The sequence below is a fragment of the Olea europaea genome, chromosome 12 (assembly GCF_002742605.1).
Source record: "Olea europaea var. sylvestris chromosome 12, O_europaea_v1, whole genome shotgun sequence".
Classification (NCBI taxonomy): Eukaryota; Viridiplantae; Streptophyta; class Magnoliopsida; order Lamiales; family Oleaceae; genus Olea; species Olea europaea.
Genome location: NC_036248.1, coordinates 15,113,917 through 15,120,473, shown reverse-complemented (window position 1 = coordinate 15,120,473; position 6,557 = coordinate 15,113,917). Strand labels below are relative to the sequence as shown.

Genomic DNA, 6,557 nt, shown 5'->3' with positions numbered 1-6,557 from the left:
AATATGTGATTGAAAATGAGTTTTGAAAAAATGAATTTTTAGAAGAATGAGACATAAATTTTTGTTAGATTAACCAAAATTGCCCGACTGATTCCTTCATTCATCATTAATCTGTACAAAGAAATGGTCTCTTCAATAGCAATATAATATATGCAATCTCAAGCAGTCAATCTAAAACGAGACTTGACTGTATACAGCATCTGCAACGGCAAAAGGATGCAGACTCAGCTCACCAAATGCTGCTCCTTTGGCTATCATACAGATGGGGCAATCTTTGGAATGAGTTCACAGCAATTAATATATTTCCCCTGTAAGCCTGGAAAATGCACGAATATAATGGCCCCAATAAATTTTCACGGTTTTATTGATTAAGGCAGTAATCAGGGGAAGAGAGGAGTTCTCCAGATGAAGAAAGGATACAAAGAAGCATACATAAATCTCATTAATATCATATCTGGTTTTCAAATTATGTAAAACCACAGGCTCTTGCAGAAATGCCAACTTTGTCATGTCATCCACTCCAAAAGGTGGGGCTTCCGCATCTTTGGGAAAGACATTGGAAGACTTGGCAACAACCTGTAGAAAAATAGATCAACAAAAATAAACTGTCAGTTTACTTGTAATTCAAGAAAAGCTTGATCCAATCAAAATAACTAAAAAGAATGTATGAAATACACACCGTTTTTCCTGATGTGCACAGGACTTTAATATCTTCACCATTCAAGGCAATGACCTCCCCATCTATCCATGTTTCATCTGGATCCTCCACCCATACAATAGAACCCACTCCTACGCTGGCTGAACCAACCTACAAAAATTAACAATCTTTAAGCATGGATTATGGAGTATTAATACCAATGCAGAGAAACTCCATTCTTTGCTCATTGCAGATAACTTCAGCTTGCTGAAAATGAAAATATAAACCCAGGTTGACTTCATAAGCGATATCCCTAACATGAGAGGGTCGGTTCCACTAAAAACATTGGAACTGAGGACCGCAATTCACATGGATTATAAACCGAACCATCAATACAAGATAGGCCAAATCTGTATGAGCGTATTTCGTTTTCACTTGGTTAACATGCTGATATTCTATCTATAGTTGCATCCTAATAAATGCATTATAGTACCAAGTGAATTCATATGGGTGTCAAAAGAAGGATAGTTATACTGGTTCAGAATAATCTATAAATTGACGATCTACATCGATGAAATTTCAGTGACTCCCTTTTACTCATCTCATCTTTTACATAATAAATCCCGTTGAATCACTTTCTAACAAGTGGTTATTATATCATTTACTTTAAAGATTATTCATGGCTGAAGGGGCTATTGGTCATAGATACTCTGGCAAATTTTGAAAGAGAAGTGCTACATGTACATAATTATCTACATGATGGTGTCCATAACTATACGTGACACTGGATTCAATTTTTAATTCAAATCTCACACTTGCATATCAACAATCGAGTGATCGGCAGATCACATTATGGAAACCATTATATGCAATAATTATGTACAAGTAAAATTTTCCATTTTGAAAACAAGAAAGCAGGTAAGCGGAAAAGTTTGTAAATAACAAAATGTACAGAGTCTTAGGGTTTAGCGAAAAATATATTTTGAAAATAATTGAACCGAACAAGGGCTTAGCAAACACGATCTTAGGGTAATAAAATACATATCTCGAACTTTTGAAGAATTTGAAGACATGCGACAAAAGTGTCGTTCTCAGATCAACGAAATAAATAGCAGGAAATCCCTGCGGTTTAATCATGGCCGTCAATTACCGCATATTACATGCGGACAACATTTCCATCATTTGCATCGGAAAATTAAAAAGGGCCCCAAACTGAAAATTGAGCATTATTATAATATAAAGTAATTTGGGCTCATACTGATCGGGAAATTATTATTTTTCAAGAAGATAGTATGAATATGATGACTCCAGAGACAAAACTGAAGATTTGCTAGTTCAATCAATTTTTCCACCTGCCAAAATTTGTTTCCAACTTACTTCCTGTCTCTATGTTAACCAATTCTAAGATGAACAAAATTAAAAGCTATAGAAGATAGATCCCCTCGCCGTCCCCTTTCTTCGGCAAGGAAATTGCGCCAATTTCAGCTGCCTAAAGCTCCACTTCAAACGAACTTTGTCCTCGGAACTGTACATTTTTCACTCTCTAAAAGGAAGCTTCATATTCAGTGACATTATTCCAAGAACGTCTCGAGAGGCCACCATGTTCACTCATATACTCCCCTGTGATCTATAAAGAGCTTGTTTACTCCGGACAGTCCTCAAAGGACCTGATCTATTACCATACCTAATAGGCAAGGCAACACCACCCTCAGCCAACCCTGAAGCTGAAAACGGTCTGTTTTCGAATTCTTCAAGAAGGCCGGAACTGTACTCCATTGTCCCATATGTCAACCGTGGGGTAATCCCACCAGCATTCCACCAACTACCGTCAGAATGGGGGAAGTCATACTTGAAGTCGGATCCCCGAGCAGAAGACTCCTTCCGACTACAAGTATCCCCGAAAGTCTCGTCCAGGTCATTATAGATGAGTTTTAGTGCCTGGACTACTTCTCCCATGAAAGGCCTATTTGTCACCTCTGGGTGAACACACATGGAAGTAATGGCTGCCACCTTTGCCAGGTCATCAAAATCATAAGTTCCAGCCAAGGAAGGATCAACTAACTGCTCCAAGCCTTCTCGACTAGTTAGCAGAGGTCGTGCCCAAGTCACAAGGTTTTCATGTCCAGGAGGTTGAGACATGTCCACGGGTTTTCTTCCAGATAGAAGCTCTAATAGAACAACTCCGTAACTGTAAACATCACTTTTGACAAGTAGATGTCCTGTCATTGCATATTCAGGTGCAACATACCTGCAATCCACAATTTAGATGGCTGTCACTGACTGCTCTTATCCTAAATAATTGTAGCTGAAGTAGCAATCATGGCAGAAGATAAAGATGTTCTGGATTCAGAATTCATAAGCTCAATTTTCAGGAACTGAACAGAAGGGAAGAACAAAACACGAAAACTGTATTAACGAAAGGAAAAGATTAGTTAATCATGATGGCCTACAACATCAATCTGTTTGGTTTGCATTATTTTAGCTGATCGAATCAGATTATACATTTGGTGACATGTTTGGTGAACTGAACATTCTAACTAAACTACAATGTTTTAACAAATTGATTCTTATTTAACGGGCCACAACTTTAACAGATAAGCAAAAAAAATTTATTCCTCAAGATGCGAATTCTAGGTATAGTGCCTGTGTCTTATACTGTTATTTACACAAAGAATTGTGCATAAAAAATATATTTTTCAAATTGATAACCAAGCATTGTTCTAAAAAGGCTTGATTATTGCTAAACCAAACAGTCTTAACATGATTCAGATTACGCATCTTCCTCTGAGCTTCTACGGTAAAATTATAGCAATAATATGTGAATACCAGTCTCCATACATTTTGCTGCAGAGGAAAGAAATATACCCGAAAGTTCCCATGACCCTAGTTGATATATGATGACTTCCTTCTGATGCTAACCTAGCCAAACCAAAATCTGAAACCTTGGGGGTAAAGTCAAGTTCTAACAGAACATTACTGGCTTTGAAATCTCGATGAATCACACGAGGATTAGAATCTTCATGAAGATAAGCCAATCCTCTTGCTGCGCCAAGAGCAATCTTCAACCGTGCATCCCAGTCAAGAGGAACTTTCTTCTTGTCTTCACCTGATACATAAGCAAATCAATTAATTCACAAGAAGTTCAGATAAAAATCAGCTTGCACATCCTTGCCTGCAGATGAGTGTGTTTCTGCAATGATACTCTCGAGAAACAGATAGAATGAGTATTATACATGAATATTATCGTGCCTTTATCCATTTTGAACTCTAAATGAATGAATATTCACAGACATCATACCAATATCTATGAGTTGGAACTTTTAAATTCGAAGAAAATGAGAAGCATACCGTGTAAGTGGGACTCCACACTGCCATTTGGAACTAGCTCATAGACCAAGCAGCGTCTGTGTTGTTCAATGCATATACCAATTAACTTTACAAGGTTGCGGTGATGTAATCGAATTAGCATCTCAACTTCAGCAATGAATTCTTGATCTCCATTTTGATTGTCCCTGGTAAGCAACTTAATTGCAGCTTCAGTTCCATCTCCCATGATTCCATGGTAAACACGTCCAAACCCCCCTTCACCCAAAACTCTTTTTGAACTAAAATTATCTGTGGCTTTCTCGAGCTCCCCAAGTGTAAATGTTTTAACAGATAGAATCGTAGCAGGCATGGTTGCAACGAGAGATGCCGATGTTGAGCAGGTTGGGCTACTAGAGAACATAGATCCAATCCCTTGCAAAGTGAAAACAAGGGTGAAGATATCGAGTTTAAAATCCCTAAACGTTTGAGGTAGTTGACAAATTTCAACAAAAATCCGTGGACATTCAACATATAGATTAGCACCTATGTCAGATGAGTAATCAAATGACAAGTTAAGAACGTCAACAGACGGCAACCACAAAACATATAAATTGACTGGTTCTCTATTCAATATCCCAATAGAACTTGTTTGTGAAGCATCATTCACCTTATTGTTTGCACCAACCATATTTCGCAAAATATGTGACTATCAAAACAAAGGAAGGTTGGTCCTCGATTTAAATTTTAAAATACACCTTGGTCATCAAAATAATAAGACTTATCAGTAATCACTGAAAGAAACTAAAAGTGCAAACATAAATCTTCCGACACAGCGCCCCCAGCTCCCAGAAATTGAAAAAAGAAAAAAAAGGAGTAAAACAATGTGTATCATTTAAAAAAATTCTTCAACATGCCCCATCAAGCGAGGTTCATATTTTTCCCATTAAAGCCTGATGCGTGCACAATTTCGACGGCGCTAAAAGTTGAACTCAAGACTTGAAACCACATTGAACCAATTAATCTAAAGTGTAAATTGTTTGAGATGCCATGTGTCCATATTTTAAATGTTGTCTTTAACATTATCTATAGAGAAAAATAATATTTCTTATAATTATCATATCAGCCTCTGCATGTCCATGTTCAAAACTGTCCACACATTCGTTTATCACTAAACGATTAAAAGCTAGGAGTAACTTGCAGATTTACCAGATCTCTTGTGTGTCGATGGTGTAAATACTGGATCAACAATGTTGGATGGTCTGTTAGACTTCCTGCACTTTACGAGTATCACAACTGCCACACAGCATACTACCAAGAGTAAAAATGCCGACAGAGCAATAACAAAAATCATTTCACGGTTCATTTTATGAATCTTGTCAACAAAATCTGCGTTGATAGGGTCTTGCTGATCTCCAGCACTTCCACTTGGACCATCACCAAAAGAATCGGATGATGATGAAGGAAGCCCTGATAATCAGTTTTTCAGGCTCTATAAGAGCAAAACCATGTAAAGTGAACAATGTACTAATCGGAGTTCAGACTGTACCTGGATAAGTAATGCACACTACTTCATAATCACCAAAAAGGGTCCTATTCAGAGGCACCTTCTTTTGCCTAAGTCTCTCATAAGTCAGGATAGCAGTTGTGTTATCAAATTTTACCCCCAGTGGCACCAGGTTAATATCAACCACTGATCTTCCCTGATTTTGACCATCTGCAGTCGCACCAATTATGGTAACTTGACTTTGTACTAGATAAGTGCCTTCTGCAATTTCAATTTCTAGTTCATTGACCTCTGGAAAGAAAGCATAAAGTCCAACATCTAGAAGAAGTCTGACTTTCATTGGAAGCACACAGCCACAGGGTGAACCGATGGGAGATGAAGTGAGAGGCTCTGTACAAGTATGACCACAACCTGCCAGATTTAATCACAAACATTTTTCAATACAGCATTTAACAAGTTGAAACAGAGGCAAGCAGAATTAGGCTTTCACATTGAGCATGCTAATTGATGCACTACATGGAGGTAATTGCAACCTAAATAGGCAACACAATGCAGAAAAAATTTGTTTTAAGTGTATTGTGCAGATAGGACTGAGCATTTTCAATAGAGGGGAAAGCAATCCTAAAATACATATGCAGAAAAACCCTTAAAGATCATAATGAACGGTAATACAAAAAAAAGGGCACTGTGTTGGCTTAACCAAGAGAAGAGCAAGGATTCAATATACACAGAAGCTATATTGACCGAATACCAGGCCCATTGATCCTCATTTAAGATATTTCAGCCAAAACTGTACATGATAAGATCTATTGAGGATTAAGATCAATCATCGCATTAGTCATTTATACAAACTAATTTGCAATTAAATTTGACAGATCCTTAAAGATATGAGCTACCGACTGCGAGATCATCACAATCAATAGCCTTAGGTAAGAAAAAGGAGTCCAAGTACAATAATGAAGCAAAAAAATATAAGGATTCAAAGTTAGCATTGCCAGCAGCTGAATCATCATGACCAGCCAAAGCTTTAATTACTAAAGAGGAGCTCATATACAAAATTGATTGGAGAGAATATGAGTCGAAGACTATTGTTATTGAATAAACTCCCCC

The 6,557-nt window shown here is 37.5% G+C and overlaps 1 pseudogene; it reads right to left on the bottom strand.

Moving 5' to 3' along the window:
- Positions 1-1,863: 1,863 nt before the first annotated feature.
- The window catches only part of LOC111405828, a 13,579-nt pseudogene continuing 8,885 nt past the window's right edge, over positions 1,864-6,557 (bottom strand).